Raw genomic sequence first — 19,873 nt, 5'->3', positions numbered from 1 at the left:
CAAAGATGACACAAAGTAGATGTAAAATACCTATTCATTTATCCATCCATCATCCATCCAATCCACCCATTCACTCTTTCAGCAAACACCTTAAAGTACAGATTGTGCATTTAGCACTACTGTAGGCTTTAAAAGATACAAAAATGTATAGTTCTTCTCTTAAAGTGCCCTTGATGTATAATTAAAGGCTTTTTCTTCTCCTCCAACCCACCTACTATCTCTATTATCAGCTCAAAGCGAAAAGGCTGACAAAGCCACTATTTGAAATATTTTTATGATTGAAAGAACTACCTTCCTGCAAGGTTTTCAAGACAGGGCATTTTTCAAGAACTTTCTATGTCCTTCTTAATATGACTAAAAGGTAGGAAGCTGACACAGTTATGGTATTACTTTCTTTTTTTTTTTCACTTGAAATTGTAAAATGATTAAAGCCACCCAGCAACAACAGTTGACCTATTAAGAAAGAATGCTAGTCAGATGTCAGGCAGAGATTGGTGTAAAGATATATTTAGAAAGGACTCCCAAGTCTATTTGCATTTGCCTATGAGTCTATGAAGCTGTTTTCTCTCCATCGATTCTGTTATTAACTTGTCCATAGCTTCGTGCTGCCATCCAAGCTAACTGTACTCAATATGGAGTCTTGAAACCTGTAGGAAGCAACAGGCCCACTCATTAACAGAAGTAGTTACAATTTGAGATCCTCATTCAGTAGTCATAGTTTCTGCTAATTCAAGTAGAAAATCCATGTTTCAGATACTTTTAAGGTGTCACCTAAAAGTGTATAGCCACTTTGATAAAGCCAGAACTTAACAGGCAGTTATGTGCTTCAATCCCTTCATTCACATTATTCATGTGGCACTCTTCTATAAGGGGACAAAAAAAAAAAAAAAAATCAATGGAAAGTAAGCTATAGTTTAACTCTCAGCTTCATGTCTGGTGCCTCCTGGATAGTCCCTGTACTATAGTGCTACTGAAATGATTTTAAAATACAAAGGCAGGGGAAGCTTTTTAGAAATATGTGGCATAGGGCTCAGTGCTTCTCTGAATTTGCTATGAAATTCTAAAAAGAAAATCACTTAAGATTCTGAGCTTCAGCTTTCTTAACTTTGAAAAGGAAGATGGACAAAATGAACACTCTATGGTTCTGCCTATGCACCAGTGATAGTGTCTACTTTGGAACTTACTTTTAAGCCTTCAGACAATAGCAATGTCTAATTTTATGACTTTATATAATACCTAACATGCTAATCTATGATTTTACAAAATTGAAATAACTCAGACATAACAATAATCCAGTAACAACATTAGTGACAGTTCAAGGAAGAAAATAACATAGAATCACTCTAAATAGGATTCTAAAAATGGTGACACTTTTTCATATTTGCTCCCCACAGTAACCTAAGCCAATCCCAAAACACCGTTTGGAGGGCAAAATGGGTCAATGGGCACATTCTGGAAGATACACTCCCATGGGGGGAAAAAAAGGTGAAAATTCAGAATTTTGCTGACAATGCTGGTTTTCTCAGCCTAAAGTAGGAATGTAAATATTTGAGTCGAAATTATAAACCAAAGCTAACTGATATCCAAAATTTTCAACTACAACATTAAAACATAATCAGTAAATGTAATAATAAAAGCTCAGAAAAACACACCAAGCTGGAGACAATTCATTCTGAAATTGTTAGCAAAACCTCAAAGTAGGATACTGTTTTTGAGTATATGCGCATTCAGTGTGTCTCCCAGGTATTGGTGAATCCATTCATAAATCTATTCAACCAAGTGTCATGCAGAGATAATAAAAGCTTAGAGTCTAGGAAAGAAGGGTAATTTCATACACAAATGTAAAGAATGGCTTGAAAGAACAGTGGTATAGAGGTAGATTATAGGTGCAAAGGAGGGAGTGGTCAAGTCCCTTGGGAAAATGGACAGAGATCATGCATTCCAGGGAGACAGAGATGGCTGCAGAATAATAAAAAGTAGCCAATGGCTGAAGTGTTCTGGGCACTGAGAGCATGGATTTCAAGGGCAGTTATTCCAAGACTTATTTAAGGAGGACCTAGTCTGCCAAGCTAAAGTGTCTAGACTCCACCACTAAAGAGCTTTAAACAGACGAATCGTGTAATCAGATTTGCCTTTAGAAAGATAACTGTACCAGCTGCGTGGAGAAAGGATTTGGAAGGGTGTGATATTAGAGAAAGTCATATGAGAGAGTGTTGGCTTTCAAACTAAATTTAAGTGACCCCTTTCTACAAATTCTATGGGTCAAACCTTCTACTAAACATAACTCTCACATTCTCATTTATCCTCTTTAGAAACGTAGCAGAATCTAAACATATTTTGAAGGTTAATATGTTTTTTAATATCCTGTTAGATTTCCTTAGCAGGAAAAAGAAAAGCTCTTCAAGGCTGACGGTAAGATACATTCCTTGAACGGCTGTTTTAATCACTCTAACCCAATCTTTCTCTGTCTATACTATTCAATCCAACATGGTTAGGCTTTTGCAGAGAAAAAATTCTAATAACTATATTCTCTGCCTTGTGTTTTTCACAGTCTGTCACAGAAATAATATGGAGTGCTTTTTAAACTGCTTATATAATTCATGGCAAGATCTGTTCCATTCTTGGTCATCAGTAAAATTATTAAGTTAGCAACTGCAATCTACATACTTTTTTCCTATTTCTACCAAAAAAGAAGAAATGAAATTCATCACTTATAAAATCATTCTCCATGAATAAATTATCCCGTGGGTATAATATTTTAAAATTCTCTCATACCTATTAAAAACTAAATTAATCAAATCATGTTGGCTGTCAGAATGTTTTAAAAAGATAGATATTGTCAAAATGCTACAATTTCTGGTAAAGATTCCTCTAGCCTCTTAAGAAATCTGAATTAAAATAGAACTGCTTCCTTAAAGAACCTTACTAAACCCATTAGCCATTGCAATTGTAATACATGTTGCTTCTGGATAAAAAAATACTCATATTTGCCCATTTGGGCAAATCATCAATTAGATGTGTAGCAGCACAAACAGTGGATGTTACTAAAGTAATCACTTGAAAATTGTAATTTAAAAAATCAAACTGAATTTCTAAGTAGAATACGGTCTAAGGGTATTTACTTGTTAATTGACTTAGATTTACTTTCATAGTCTATTTGGTACAGCCAGCTTGTCAGTTTAGCCCACTTTAACAATATTTGAGCACTCACTATATGTTAGGCTCTGAACGTAAAAGAAATTATAGTAGAAGAGAAGTGTATAAAGAGAAAATTGCAACATCAAGTGCCTTGCAATGTCAAGTGCTAGGACAACCATGCATGATCTCTATCCAGAGGTTAAAGAAGGCTTTCTGGAGGAAAGGAGTTAAAGTACGATACAGGCATAAGAATATTCTAGGTAAAGAAAGGTGTGATGGGCACTTTATTTAGATAGGTCTTATGGCCCAAGACACAAAAGCATGAAGCAGCACTGGTGTAGGAAAGAACTACTAGCAGCTAGTTGTTCCTGGCACATGAGATGTGGAATGGGGAGCTGTGGGAGAGGAGGCTATGGAAGTATGTAGGAACTGGATCCTGGATGTTCTTTTAGAACCAACTACTTAAGCCTGGCTCACTCTCCCACACAGGACAGAATGAGAGGAAATTTTACAGAAGCCAGGTGAAGATCCTTCTAATATAACCTCTTATCTATGATCTTAATTCCACTAATAATTAGCTGTCAGCCTCTGGGGAAAATCATTTAGTCTTTCTCTGTCTCTTTTCCTTTTAAAGTAATACCCTACAAACCTACTGAGGTATATTGAAGAACAGAAAGAAAGAAGGAAGGAAGGAAGGAAGGAAGGAAGGAAGGAAGGAAGGAAGGAAGGAAGGAAGGAAGGAAGGAAGGAAGGAAGGAAGGAAGGAAGGAAGGAAGGAAGGAAGGAAGTTAGCTTTGTCGAGTGTTATTTTGCATAACAATTATTCTTGTGTATAGAGTGAACAACTCCAGGTGAATAACAAATAGTAAACACATATTTTATAATAGGTATGGGCACCATTTATTTATATTTATCTAATACTATAATGACTTTATTAAACCTGGCACTACTTTAGAATGGTCTTTTTCTTTTCGGAGATATAGTGCTATCCCAAGGAAAAATAATAAAGCAAATAAAAGTTCTCCCCATCCTCCAACCTACCATTTTTCTCCTTTCTTTCCTTTCTCCCTCCAAAGTATATCTTTCACTACTTTCTAAAGTAAAAAAGCTGAAGTGGATCTATCTCATATTTTTATGTTGGTATGGATTTATCTCTATAGATTTTTTCCTTTTCCGGAGATATTAATGTTTTAAATCATATGCCTAGAGTGCCTATATTATTAATAAAAATGTTAAAATTTCTAGGAGCTAGTATTGAGTTCACTAAAAATTCATCAGACTAATCTAACCTTATTTATTTTTATGAAACTCTTACTTGCGAGTTAGATTATGAAAAAATTATAATGATAACATATTCTTATTCAATCAAGGCTTCTGGCAGGATTTCTTTCCCTTCCTTGGAACCAGAGAGAGAAACTGATTAGGAATATATCAATTAGTCTGATTGATTCAGTGCTCAATAATGTTAACCAAAGTCTGTTGATTAGTGGATTAACATCCCTAGGACAATGGGAGGAGGCAATACTACTGTATTTACTAAGTTTAACATTTTTATTTATAATTGGATGAAATATCCAATTATCAAATTTGTATATGACACACAGATCCAAGATATAAGGATTGAAAAGCACTTTAAAATTATTCCCAATATTGGGCCGAACTCAACAAGATAAAGTTTAAAAACATAAAATCCAGTTTCAGAATTCAAAATTAAATTGTAGTATAAGGGAGACCTAATCTAAAGATGCAGTAAGTTGATATATCCATAAAACAAAATGCTGTATTAGCTATAGGAACTATATTGCTATTAAAATTTTAATATATTATATAACTATATGCTGAAATTTAGATAGGATAAGGAACCTACCCAAGGTCATACAGCTGGTAAGTAATGGATATAGAGCTCAGGTCTATCTGAATTCAATTCCTGGATTCATAACCACTAAGCACATTGCTTCCTAAGGCAGAACAGAACTATATTCACTGACAGGAAGAGACATCATAATACACGACAGTGTGCAGAGCCATATATAAATGTGCATATATATATAAAATGAACCTATGAGCTCATGATACACACACATACATATACACATACATATAAATGTATTAATCAATATAGACAGCTTATAGGGAACTCTTTAAGTTTATAAAATTTTAACACTGGATGTTTCCGGGTGACAGCACTGATGATTTTAAATTATTGTTCTTTTCATCTGAACTTTCTAGTTGTTTATAGTGGTCATATATCACTTATCTTATTAAAATGCATCATGCAAATAGCTGAGGCATTGCAGGAATTAGAAATTTAGCATTAGTCAGCAGTGTGACTCAGGTACTAAAATTATTAAAGCAATCCTGATGTGTATTAGAGAAGGCTCACGTTCAAATAGAAGGAAAGAACACTTCCATGTGTTTTGCTCTGATACCCGGAAAACGATGTCCAACCAAACATCCAGAAGAAAGTAGCCAGGATGGTAGGTCTGGAGACCACATCTTATGAAGAAAAGCTAAGGAACTTAGTTCTCTAATCAGTGCTTAAAGAATTAAAACAATGAGGAAAAAAGAAGAGGAGACATATGATCGTGAACAGACAAGTGGGAAAGTTTAGAAGCAAGGTTCTATTTTTTTTTTTAGTGTTATTCCAGAGAGCAGACAGGATGAATAAACCCACCAGTCACTAAATATGAAGGTCCTTCTAGGCAAATGGCACTAAGCAGGGAATTATAGTGACCCAAAAAACAGACATAATCCTTAGAAAATTCACAGGCAAGTTATTCATCATATTATTACAGGTAAATAATTACTCTGTGCAAAGTGTTCTGAAAAAGAAAGGTGTTCTGGGAGCAAATGTCAGGGTGGCTTGGCCTGGGTGTCACAGAAGGACCCTTCTCCGGTGGGGAGGTGGTCATGTGCTAGCTGACACCTGAAGTATAACCAGGAGTTAGCTTGGCAAAGAGGAGGCAGAGCTTTGTAAAAGTGGAAGGCGGTTTTGGAGAATGTGGGAGCAAAAAGTTCCTGATGCAGAAATCAAATAAAGTCCTCTCTCACTGCTGCTTAAGGAGCAATCATTTCTAATGGTGCTTGTAATCCAATTGCCCCAGTCACGAAACACACCTAAAATAAGCATATTTCAAGATCTGAAGTGATGGAATTGTCAGCTTATGGTGATTCACTGGGGTCAGCTCCATAAGTGGGATCAGGTCTAGGAAAACCATGTGGCACTAGAGAGGAAATAGGCTACTTTTGACCCAAAATTGAAATGGGATTGAAAGGTATCAGAATATGCCACCCCAAAATATGTCACTTTGGTATATTGATTATTTTGAGCTTTAAGCACTTGCAAAACAGCGAATTCAGGGAGAAGTTTTCTGCTTAAAGGCAGATTTTCCAAAAGGAACTCAATTATCATAAATCCCCTTTCCTGGAGTTTCATCAACCAGAGAGGATTGACTTGGCACAGGAGAGAAGACTAGAAGTCAACACTATCTGCAGGAAAATTTTGTCACTATCATATCTTCCACATATTCTTCTGAGGGCTCATTCATCTTGCCCTATTGAGATGGTATTTAAGTTTGAATTTTAATCTACCTCTGGAAATTACTCATTTTTTTTCCTGTTTCTCATGCATACATATTAATAAACCTGTTCGTTTTTCTCCTGTTAAAATCGGTCTTTTATTAACACTCAGAAGAGTAGAAAAAATAATTTTTTCCTCTTCTGCAGGATCATGTGATTCTCTTTTGTCATGGCCAGGGAATTCATTATTAACATGCAGCGAAAGGAACTGACACATAAAAATATAGACAGTGATGGGCTCCTGAGGGCTAATTGTCAGGGCCCAGGGTATGCCGCCCCCAAATATCCCACAACGGTATATTGATCACTTTGAATTAAAGTCGCTTGACAAACAACCACTGCAAGAAGGACACATTGACCCTCCAGTGTCTCCTTGAATTCAGGAAATAAAAAAATCTACCCTGTGAAAAGCGCTCCCCTTGCTCTGGGGGCAGAGCAGAAGAAGATGGCACCCTTACCACTAGAGTTCAGAGCCAAAAGCCTGTATAAAAAACTTTTTACTCATTTACTAATTTACTACACAAGCTCAAATTTTGCTTAGATTCCTTGCTAATGAGCATCCAAACCTAGGTTTCTTCATCGTGTCAATTCTTCACAAATTTATTGTTTCTTTGCATAAAAGAATAAATAGCTGCCAGCTTCGATCATCTCTCTGAGCTTCATTTATGATCTCCCATGTGCATGTATTACGACGATTTTTCTCCTGTTAATCTGGTCTCGTGTCAATTTTATTATTAGTCAAGCCATAAGAACACAACACTATCTATATCTATGACCCTAAGTAATATTTACTGGGTAATAAATATAATCTGATAAGGAAATTTCATGAGGATATATGAGTGGGCAGGAAATTCACAGATAAGCTTTGATGTGGACAAGTTAAAATTATACATTTATGCAAAATAATTCAAATGTCCCTTGTAGAAAGATGAGTTCCAGGAAATCAGTTACCACTTAGAAAAGGATCTAAAAGTCAGATATTCCCTAAAAATGTGTTAACTACAGTCAAAACAAAATATCAAATACTAAGTGATCCCAGATTTTTGACAATCGTGGTATATGTAATTCATCCTTCAAGCACAGATGTCCTGAAAGATGGGTGACCTTGGGAGATGGTCCATGATGTAGCATGAGGGAACCTGAATCCCATGTGGCTTGAAGCAAAGAAAAAAAAAAAAATGGCCAATGAGAGAAGTAAAAGAAAGAGGAGGTTACTTCCCTTCATCCATTAGTGTAGAATGTGACTTAAGAAAGACAATTAAGGAGCATTGGAAGTAAACAATGCAAATATTAAATGTTAAGAGTAAATGTAAACAAGAAAATCTAAAAGTAGCAAGTCTGTGCATAAAAAAAAAAAAAAAGTCACAGTGGTAATCAAAAAAGATCTAATGCCAGATAAATCCAAAGGTTGTTTCTTCTAGAAAACTGGTTCTCAAAATATGGTCTCTTTGTGATGAAACGGAATCATCTGGGATCTTTTTAGAAATGCAAAAACCTTTCTCAGGCTCTTAGAGCTGTTGAATGAGATCTACTAAATCAGAAACTCTAGAGGCCCAATAATCAATGACTTAATAAGCCATCCAGGTGATTCTGATGCACATTCAGATTTGGGGACCACTACTCTAGAAGTTAACAGCCAAGAAGATACCACGAAACTTAAGTAAAACCCCCCAGCAGGTATGGGCAGTTACGCAGGAAGTTGGGTTTGTAGGTGGCCATATCAGTCAAAGGGCCTTTGAGTTTCCTTTTGCATAAAAAGTTACTTCTTCCTCAATGATCTCCCCTTATGTAACTTTAAACACAGGTTTTCATTCTAATATAATGCTTCCTACAGGCTTTTATCTACCAGCGGTTGTCAACTTGGCTACTTCACTGCTCAGGGGACATATAGCAAAGTGAGAGATATTTTTTATTGTCAAAACTGGGGAATGGAGTGGTGTTACTGCCAACTATTAGGTAAAGGTCAGGGTGCTCCTAAACATTCTACGACATACAGGACATACATCCCCCCACAAGAAAAGAATGGTCTCGTCCAAAATGTCAGTAGTGCTGCAGTTGAGAAACTCTGCTATAGATCAGTTACCCTGGGAACTAAATTCATACCAAACATGGTCTATTTGTCCCTCCATTCCTCCAGTCCAAACTGCTTCTGCTAAAGCTTGTGAAATCTTGGTTCCATTGTATAGTCAATTCTCCTTTATACTTAAACTTTTCCATATCTGCCTTCCATCTATTCATCTTAATTGTATATGGCTTGTCAGATGACAAAACCCTCTCAGCTGCCTCTCCAAGGCAAACATTCATTCTATCACTTAAAACTCCCAAAAGAGAACTGATGTCATGTTATTAGCACTTCATTTTTTTCTGACTTGAACATGTTGTATAAACATAAAAAGATAGCTCCCATAATAATGCTACTTGTTGGGGGAGTCATAAAAATCTGTAAATTTTCAATCTATGAAGATAAAATAAAATACATATCTCTAAAGAAACAGTTTTAACTTTTAAAACCTCTGAAGATATTTGGTTCCTTGGTTTTACCTAAATATAAATATTATGAACCAACAGGTTTGAGTTGAAGTAGGATAAAGTGTGAGTATTCTATGGAAAATCTTGATGCAATAAACCTATGAAGTATTTTATAAATAGCATTTCCACTAATCATCAGTTTGCATAGAAGTGACAGACCCTATTTTTCTCCTTCAGAGTGAATACTAAATGATACTAAGGAAATATATATATGTATATGTGTGTATGTTTTCAGATATAAACCTGAGAGGAGAATGAAGAGGAGTCAATACACACTATGGGTAACCTATTAAAATCACGTTTGTGAAAATATTCATTAGCAATGAATTAATACCATATTTACCAAAATCCTCTGTGACAGCATGCAGCAGGAAATTTAATTTGTCAGCAATCATTTTTATCTGAGCAGAGGCTGCCCCAAAAGGCTACCAGAACCCTTTGTAAAAATTCACCTCTCCAAAGGTCTTGAAGAAAGTATCTATGAGCACTACAGAAATTATCCTTTGAGCTCATTTGCTGCAAGGTAGTTTCATCTCTACATTTTCAGCACAGGTAGAAATTCTAATGTCTCTCATTTTTAACCAACTTTATTTTCCTATGTCGTACAGTTAACTTACACAAATTGCAGAACTTATTAGGACAAGAAAGTCCTCTTTGAACTTAGCAAAAATCAAGATGGCCTTTATACAGAACACATGAAAGAGACAATCAGTCAGCTGACAAATATTTGTGACAACAATCCAGATGTTCAGTTATAAAACAATATGGAAATTTGAATGAAGCTAGGTGACATAACACAGCTTACAAGGGAAGTAGGACGTGGTATAAGATCCAGCCACATTTCATAAGCAAGGTTTCTACATATGAATGGTCAGTGGCCATACTCTCACCACAGTAAACTCAATGTCTTTCAAACCTAACTTGCCACAGAGAACAATGGATTGCCACAGAGAACAATGGATTCTCCTCTTATTAGGGTGGAAGTATCTGTATTAAAATCACTTTTGTTCTTTTTCAAATGGATTTGCATGCATTGTGTTCTCCACTCTTCTGCTTTTCATCACTGGCTGCCAAATGGCTTCTACTTCTTTCTCATACTTCCTTCAACCTCTTTCTTTCCTTCACATAACTCTTCAACTCTTGCCTCAAGATCATCATTCTTCCTCTCTCACTTCTTAATCTCTCATTATAACACTTCAATATGCAAATCAAAAAAAAAACATAATTTTTGTAAAATTTTGTAAAAGTAGTCACAAATGTAATAAAATTATACTCAATTTAAAACTGAAAAGTCACCAAAATTCCCACTTAGAATCTTAAAACAAAATTAAAAAGCCCATCTCCTTCCTCCTTTTTCTCTCGTTAAATGTAGTTTCTCCCCCCACAAAAAATGTATTCAAATCATATTCTTTAAAAAATTCTATGATGTCTACTTTGCTTAAAATCATATTTTTAAACAGTGTTTCACTGGAAATCTTGAGAGAGTGTTTCAACTGGTTAAACAGGTTTTTTGGTAGTTGTATTAGTTATGGGTAAAAAATTACCACAAAATTTAGTGGCTTAATGCAACAACCATTATCCGACCATTTCTATGGGTCGGGAGTCCAGGAGTAGCTTAGCTCAGTGGCTCAGGGTCTCTCATGAGGTTGCACTTGGGTTATCAACCAGGACTATGGTCTCCTTAAGGCTTGACAGGAACTGGAAAGTCCATCTCCAAGGTGGCATACTCACAAGCTTTCAGCAGGAAGCCCCCGTTTCTCACTACAGAGGCCTTTTTATAGGCCATTTGGGTGTTCAGAGGCAGCTGGCTTCCTTCAGTGAGAGTAATCCAGGAGAAAAGGGAAAAAAAGGAGTTGAGGTGCCTTTTAAAACCTAGTCTCTGAAGTTACACTCAGTCACTTCTGCTCTTTTTCTCATTCCTTAGAAGACACTAAATCCAGCCCACACGAAAGGGAGAGGAATTAGGCTCCACCGCTGGAAGTCTCAAAGAATTTCTGGATATATTTCAAAACACCACAGTTGGCAAGGTTTGACTTTAAGTCCCACTTATGACGTTATTTCCACTGGGGAAAACACGTGCTGTAATCTACCTGCAAGCATATATTTAAAACACAGCTTTTTTCTAAGTTCCCAAATATTATAATGTGATGTTGAATCTTCTAAACTTGTTAAAAGCTAAACGGTTATAGTTTTTGCCATTATAAAATATCCAATCAGAATATCTATATCTATATATACACACATCTCTAAAACTTTAAGCCAACAATTATTTTGCCATTATAAAATATCCAATCAGAATATCTATATCTATATATACACACATCTCTAAAACTTTAAGCCAACAATTTATTTTAAAAATTTAAATAACTAAAGAATACCAATAGACTTCTATAGAAAATAACAGGATTTGATGACTAACCAATGGAAATATGGAAGAAATTTTAACTATTAAGGGAACAAATTGTTTCAATAGCTCATAAATCTTATCTACATTAACTCATACACTACTACAAGTGCATTGTTAACCATCAGTGATCACAATCTAGGTATTCTTTTAAAATATAGCTGGTAAAAGAACAATGTGTCATTAGGAAATAAAAGTTTTTCTCTTAAAATATCTTCCTTATAATAGATTGCTCTAATTCCCACCTCCTTCCCACTCCCTTTTTCTATATCTCCTGTCCTGGAGGAAAGGAAGGTGTATTGAACCAGAAGAGTTTAGATTTTTTTGTCTTCCTCTAGAAATACCACATGAAAGTATGGTCCAAATTCTAAAGTGCCTTCCCTAAAATAACTGGAGTCCACTATCTAGTTCACAAGGAATCAAAAATCAATATATTTAAAAATAAAAGCAATATACCTGGTAAGAAAGTATATTTGACTCATGAAAAATATCAGACACAGATAATGAAAGCATGAATAATAAGATTCCAGTTGCTATTAAACTGCTTCTTTTTCTGTCCTTCTATGTATTCTTTCTCAATCTCTGCTAGCTCATCTTCACTGTCCAGAACATCACTATTGGTGCTATTCAGGGTTGTATGTATGGTTCCTTCTCTTCTCATTTAAAGTGCTTTCTCCAGTAGTCTTGTCAATTCCCATGTCTTCAATACCAGTTCAACGCGATCACTCCCAAAGGTGAACCCCCAGCCTACTGCCATTCCTAAGCTGCTGACACAGATATCCAACTGCCTATGAAAACCTTCACCTAAAAGTCCCAGAAGTGCTTCAGACTCAAATGTCCTAACCTTTTTCCACAAAACTCTTTCTCGAGTGCCCCTTAGTACGAACACCCTGAATTCAAGCTTCCTTTTCACATTGGTGATTGGCAATCACCAATAATCCCTTACTCTACTTTCTTCTGTATAGATCTCTTCAATACATCCCCAAATCTAGGAATCCATCATCTCCCAATTGGACTATTAACTGGAATAGTCTCTTAATTAACTGGTCCTTTCTTTCACTCTTGACACTTCAAATCCATTCTTCACATTATAGCTAGAGAGATTTACCTAAATTTATGTCACCTACTTAAAATTCTTTGTGGCTTCCACATTGATATAGACTAAATTTTTGTGTTCCCCCAAAATTCATATGTTAAAGCCCTATTTACCAGTGCGATAGTATTTGAAAGTGGAGCCTTTGGGAGGTAATCTGGGTAATGGTGATGAGCCCTCATGAATGGGATTAATGCCCTTATAAGAAGAGACACAAAAGAGATGATCTCACTCTCAGCCATGTGAGGATACAGCAAAAAGGTGGCTGTGTACGAGTCTGAAAGTGGGTCCTCACCTGACATCAGACTTGCCAGCACCTTGATTTTGAACTTCTCAGCCTCCAGAACTGTGGGAAATAAATGTTTGTTGGTTAAACTACCCAATCTATGGTATTTTGTCCTAGCAGCCCAAGCCAACTACGACAATTCACCCACCAGACAGAGTCTAAATTCAAATTCATAGTTACACAAGGACTACTTTGGCCTCATTCTAATTTCTTTTCTAGGTGCCTTTCCAGTGGCCCCCTGCCCTTAGCTTTACATCCCAGTTATGTCTGGGGTATACACTTAAATCAATATTGTTTTAAAAATCATTTGCTGTTTCCCTTACATAACATGTGAATACACACCTCTTTGGAGATGAAGCCTTTTCCTTTTCATTCAGTTAGTAAAATCTGCTCATTCTTCAAGACTTAACTTCCTTGACCCCTCTTCACAACTCAGCCACAACTGACCACACCCTTCTATGGGTCATCACTGACCTGTACTCCTACATATATTTTTGCTTTTCTCATTGTAATGTAACTCTTTGCCTTTTTCATTGCCTTGAGGACAAGAAGCATGTCTTTTCACTTTTGTAATCATGCTATCTAAGACCTATTACTTAGAAGACGCCCAATAAATGTTTCTTCAATAAGTGACAAATGATGGAAGTAGCAAAACCAGTAAGAAGGGAACAAGGGACTCACATGTTTTCTAACATGGATTCTAATAAAGTATGTTATGAACTTACATAGATTGTGGGAAAGGACAAATGTATTTGGCTTTGTAGGTCTCATTAGCACAAATTTTCAATTAGATTTGCACAATCTTTATATTTCACAGGTATAAAAATACCAAAGTGCTCTGTCTAAGGTTGCTTGGATTCTGGTGACATATTCCAAAGAATGAGTCAGTGGGATAAGTCCAAACTTAACAGGGTGTTGCTATGAACCCAAGGCCTTCTCCAGATGGTGATTCCTGGAAAGTGAAGTATATACATCATTGGCTGGAAGTTGAGAGCTTTGAGATATAGAGAGAATGCTTACTTAAGGCCAATTTAAAAGCCCCCTCTTATATGAGACAGGATGTGTGAAATCACTACCTTAATTAACACAATCTGCACATCCTCCAGAAATTAGACAAACATGATTATTCTATAGAAAGAAGAGAATTTAAAATAACTCTACTCTCTAATGTTAAAAAAATTATTATTTATTGACAGTATATTCTCCATTGTAGTTTACATCTTCAGAATCTGAAAATATTGTATAGGATACTTTAAATACAATAATATATATGAATATATAATTTTTCCTTAAAATTATTTTTTATAAAAATTACAGAAAATTCTTGGACCAATTCAACAAAATGCAATAATGAACTATCTTCAGACTAATTTAGTCCTAAGATTTTTGTTCCATTTAATGCCACTTTTCAGACAGAACAGATAACCGTTGAGTTAGCACAATGGCCCCATCCCTCCTAGACATCAATCCTATTGCCACTTAGAAGTCACTCACTCAAGATTATTATTTATAGAACTTTTCGCAAAACAGTTTTACTACCTGAAGTGATGTCATAACAGATTTTAAATAGAAAACTGGAGAAAGATAAATTGATGAACATTACTGTGTACGTGGGCACTGATAACATGATACAGAGAAGGTCCAACAACAGCATAGCCCAAGTCCAGAAACAAAAAAATATACTATTTCATTCTGGAATTCTCATTCTCCCTGCCAAGAAAGCCACTCAAGGTAGCAATTAAAACTGACTGTTCCACAGTCAGACTGCCTAAATTTGAAACCTGAACCCATCCATTATTAGCTAAGGGACTTAAAGCAAATTGCTTCTCTCTGCCTTCAGAGCCTGTAAACTGAGGACAACACTAGGGACATTGTGGGGTTAAAATGAGTTAGTGTAAAAACGTAGTTAGAACAATGCATGGAACATAAGTGTTCAATAAACATCACTTTTTGCTAGTGTTATTGTCTTTATACCAACAGGCACAGGAGCAGGGAAAGGAGTATTTTTGAAGATGGGGCTCACTGTTGTACCCATTTTATTTGATTTTTTTTTCACTTTTCAATTACAGTTGACATTCAATATAATTTATATTAATTTCGAGCATACAGCATAATGGTTACACATTTATATAATTTACGAAGTGATCCCCATAATTAGTCTAGTACCCACCTGGCACTATATTATTGACTATATTCCCTATCTGCACTTAACATCTACATGACTATTTTTTTTTTAATTTTATTTTAGTATTAGTTTCAAGATTGTACCCATTTTATAAGTGTCTCAGACTAGCCAACCTCAGAGAGAAACATGTACACAGCCCTCAAGGTCTGGTATATCATTCTCTACAGCAAGATGTACATATCTATAGATGTATATAAAATTTACCACCAATTACAAAGAATCCTGTGAGCAGAGATATCAGAATGAAAGGTTTTTCACCAACAGCAATTCAATTGTTCCATTTTAATAGTAAAATCTCATATCAGGCAACTCTTATTTTGAACAGGCAAAACTTAAACTACAGAAAAAATTGGTTATTTGCCTTTGAAAATTGCCATTTACCCTAATTTTAAAACCTTTGGTTTCCTCTAAATAGTGATTTTCCATAAAACAGCTGAAATATGAATCTTTAACAAAAATCTTGTCCATCGATATATTTTCAGTAACATATTGATTACATAAAAAACTCCCTCCATCATGACTCTCTCTGACTTTCACTAAAGCTCATTAAATCAGTGTAGAAAAATAAAATTCACATCCCTTATGTGTTAACTTTCTAAAAATCTAAACATAATTCCATTGGGGAACTGCTATAGTGGTTTAGAAAAGAAATAAACCCAAATCAACTTTACATTAAAAAATAAACAGTCCTCAGGGTGAATAATTTACTTTTCCACATTTATAATTTTTCTGGTCCTCTAAATACAATGAAATAAAATGTTATAGTATACAGAATACACAGTGAGTGAGTAGACTGGATTTTAAATAAAAATGTCATTTTAATGCAAAATACAATGATGTCTTTAAAACAAAGCTGAAGAGCTATAAATATCGGAAACAGTTATAAAACATTAAAAAATGGATTGATTATCCATTTATGTCTCTCCAGCCATTCTAACTTCACTTTTAATTACCAAAAAGTAATATTTCTTAAAGCAGTATCTTAGCATGCACAAAAAAATAAAAGAGATGAACTGTGTATAAAAACTTGGTTTGAAGGGGGATCAAGATGAGGCCTCTTGTCATCTTATGGTGATTTTAAAACCATCTTAAAGAACATGACATAGCATATTCTTTATATCATATTTACAGACTACATGTGGATACAATTATAAGATCTTGTTAAGAACATTCTACAGATTCAAAAACTAACCTGGAAAATAATTAAACTATTTGCCCCAAAATGTACTCTGGTTGCATCTACTCGTGGGCAAATAAAACCAAGCATTTTGGACTAAAGTATCTTGATTAAGAATTCTTTATATTATGGATGAAGAAGGGTAGGTTAAAAAGAAGTGATAGAGACTGTCTACATCCTTTAAAAATTAGGGAGATTAATTTAAAACAAACGAAATTCCAGGCAGTGCTAGTTACTGAGTGAACTTATTATCCCAAAAGATAGTACAAGATGAAACTATAAATACTAAGAGTTTTTATCAATAATAGGTAATATCTTCCAGTATGTAGAGAAAAAAATGGAGATGATAGCAAACATCTTTGGAAGTCAATGTCAAGGAGAAAAATGACCACACCCCTGGCCAACCATTCACACCTCTCTGAGAAGACTCTTTATACAGACTTTTGTTCCCCCATGAAATATGATTCTTTATGTTCTCATGTCTTGCCAAGCCAGTTCCCACTATATATGCCATTCTAAATGTTATACACCATACACGCATAGGCGTACACACACACAATTGCATCATCAGCAGGTAAGTTCATTCTGATTGTGCACAGAGGCTTTCTGGTGAATAAGTGATGCAGAAAATAGACCATGAACACCAGGACATTACTTATGACCTCTGAACCTAGGCCACAAACTACAAAGCAAAGAGGATATGAGATTGCTGCTACACTGGAAGGTAACTCTAAAACATCTCAGTCAAATTACATCATTATCTGATTTAGAGGACTTACAATGGGAAAAAAAGAGAAGGATAGTGGTGTAAGACCTCCACAACAAACTTACTGAAAAATATTTCAGTGTCTTGATTACAAAATAAAGAATAAATTATAAAACACTGCCATATTAATTAATATGCTCTTTTGAGGGCATCCTATTTCAAGGTAGACGGTCGAATCAGAAAAGTCCCAAAGGAAAACAAGTGTCATCCTCAACAGCATGCCAAATACTCAGCACTTTCATCTACATTTATCTGTGGCCCAGGAGAGGAAGCAAATCGAGAACAGGTAGAACACTGTTTACTTAGGTGACACAGATTTGAGGAAGACAGCATGGAGAAGGCAGGAAATTAACCTGACTCCAAAGGCTGACAACCAAAATGTCCAAAGCATGCAGGCTCCAAAATGATTTAGGAAATGGTGCCAGAAGATACAAACTAGCATCAGAAATTGCAGCCCTCATACTCAAGCAGAGTTGGTGTGGATCATGGATTTTCTTTAATGGCACACTCACAGACAAGCACTACAGGAAGGTGTGACAGAATTTGCTTCCAAAAAAATAAGAAATAGCAAGACAACAGAACACTGAGGTATGAGCAAAATAAGCGAGGTTCAGAATAAGGCATTCATCTTAAGGCAGGAGAGTTTGAGACAGCCTACAGAATTGAGATGAAAACAAATACTCTATTTTAAGGGCCAGTGGGCAAGAGGAGAGTGGAGATGAGAAGGGACAACAGAGAGGGCTGGAAGTCAAGACTACATGGTCCTTCCTAACACACAAGATTCTGGATCTCAATGGCAGCACAACTAGACGGCAAGTCTGAAGTGCGTGGGCTCAGACATTAGATCCATCAGCAGATCCACGTTCAGGCAGCTGCAGAGGACAAGGGTTAGGAAAAGGAGGCAAGGTCAGATGAGAAATGGAGGACCTTCAAGGTTTGTTTACACTCTAAGGTTTTATTTCAAGCCATTTCCTCAAGTAAATACAAAGGCTCCACTGTAGATAGTGGAAAAGAGCCCTCAACTCTACTCTCAGACTTTTGGTAACATCATTTGTTTGAGCTTCCCACCCTCAATCCAGGGATAATGGAAATAAAAATAATATAGGGAGGAAAACGAAAGGGGAAATTTAATTAATTATGGTTATGATATTTTGTATGTTATTATAAACCCTTTGGAAAAGTCTCCAAAAAGTTAGATGTATATCGAAATTATAAGAAACTATAAGATAACTCTCTAACATGACTTGACATCTTTTACTATGTGCCTTACTAGCAGGAAGTAACTAGAAGCAATGAAAGAACAATGGATTTTGGATCACTAGAATGCTTTTAAACATTAACCAGCTAACCCAGAAGATTTCCACTGCTTACTTAGAGCTCTGAGTGGGAATCTTGGCATGTTACCATTTTTTTTAATCCCTTTCTTTCCATATTGAAGCATTTTAAAGGAAATTATAGACATTAGGACATTCTACTCTTAAATTCTTTGGTATAAAATTTTAATAACATTTCTACATATTCAAATTAATATTATCACCCATAAAAAATAAGTAATTTTTGTCTATGACCATGCCACCCTGAACGTGCCTGATCTCTTCTGATCCTGGAAGCTAAGCAGGGTCGGGCCTGGTTAGTACTTGGAGGGGAGACCACCTAGGAATATCAGGTGCTGTAGACATTAAAAAATAAATAAATAAATAATTTTCTTAGTATCATCTAATACCTACTCCATATTCTAATTTTCTCCAAAAGTCCTTAAAATGTCTTTTATAGATGGCTTCTTCAAACCAGGATCCAATCCAGAACCCCACATTGCATCTGGTTACTATGTCCCTGAATTTTCCTTTAGTCTACAAACTATGATGTTAAACACTCTCTTTACAGTCAAACCTCTTATTTCATATTTATTCTGCAGAGACTTATTATGATCCAGCTTCTACCCACCACATTCGATTGAAACTACTGCCTCCAAGATCAATCATGTTTTCTAGTTCCCAAATCCAAAGACCTCTTCTCAATCCTCATTCTTCTCAAAAATTCTGCAGCATCTGACACCTAAAGCTATATACGTCTAGAAATGCTGCTCTTTGCCTCCAAGTCCCTAACTATGCTTTCTCTGCACGTGTTACTGCCCACTCTTGATTTGCCTTCCCTCTAAATGCTAATGTACCCCAGCATTTGGTTCTCTTCTCTTCTAGTGCTACACTTTCTTCCAGTGCAAACTTATTCTCATGGTTTCAACTATGAATTCAAGTATAACTGATTTCCAAACTTTTATCCTTAGCTTTGATTACTATTTTGAACTCTGGATGACTAAAGCAAATATCTCTCAAATAAGAGTCCAAGTGTAAGTAGTCCAGGGTAGTTCAATGGTGTCAGCAACTCAGTCTCTTGCAGGCTTCTTTGTCTCTTTGAATTCGGGTCCTCTTCTCCATTCCCACGGTCACTGCCTTAGTTCAGGACTTCTTATGTGGACTATTGCTATGGTCTGCTTTCTGGAGTTATTGCTTCTAGCAGCTTCCTCATTATTTCTAAAAACTAATCTAAAATGACCAGTTTCTAAAAGAATCTAAATTAATTACCATGATTGTCAAGGCTTGAGTTTACTATTTCACCACCATTTCCAGCCACTCTCTCACACTAAATCACCATTTCAAACTCTCATTCCTTCGTGATTTTGCTGGAATTGAACTTCCCTCCTCACCTCTATTCTGCC

General features: G+C 35.8%; 1 protein-coding gene and 1 pseudogene across 5 annotated transcripts in view; one reads left to right on the top strand and one right to left on the bottom strand.

The window, feature by feature from the left end:
• Positions 1-19,873, bottom strand: part of FGF14 (fibroblast growth factor 14) — a 580,805-nt gene that overhangs the window by 519,952 nt on the left and 40,980 nt on the right. The gene's annotated exons all lie outside the window — the stretch shown is intronic.
• On the top strand, positions 18,717-18,835 carry LOC111741938 (annotated as a pseudogene).

Source organism: Pteropus vampyrus, unplaced genomic scaffold (assembly GCF_000151845.1).
Source record: "Pteropus vampyrus isolate Shadow unplaced genomic scaffold, Pvam_2.0 Scaffold83, whole genome shotgun sequence".
Classification (NCBI taxonomy): domain Eukaryota; kingdom Metazoa; phylum Chordata; class Mammalia; order Chiroptera; family Pteropodidae; genus Pteropus; species Pteropus vampyrus.
The sequence above is the reverse complement of the archived record's forward strand: the minus strand, read 5'-3'. Positions and strand labels throughout refer to the sequence as shown.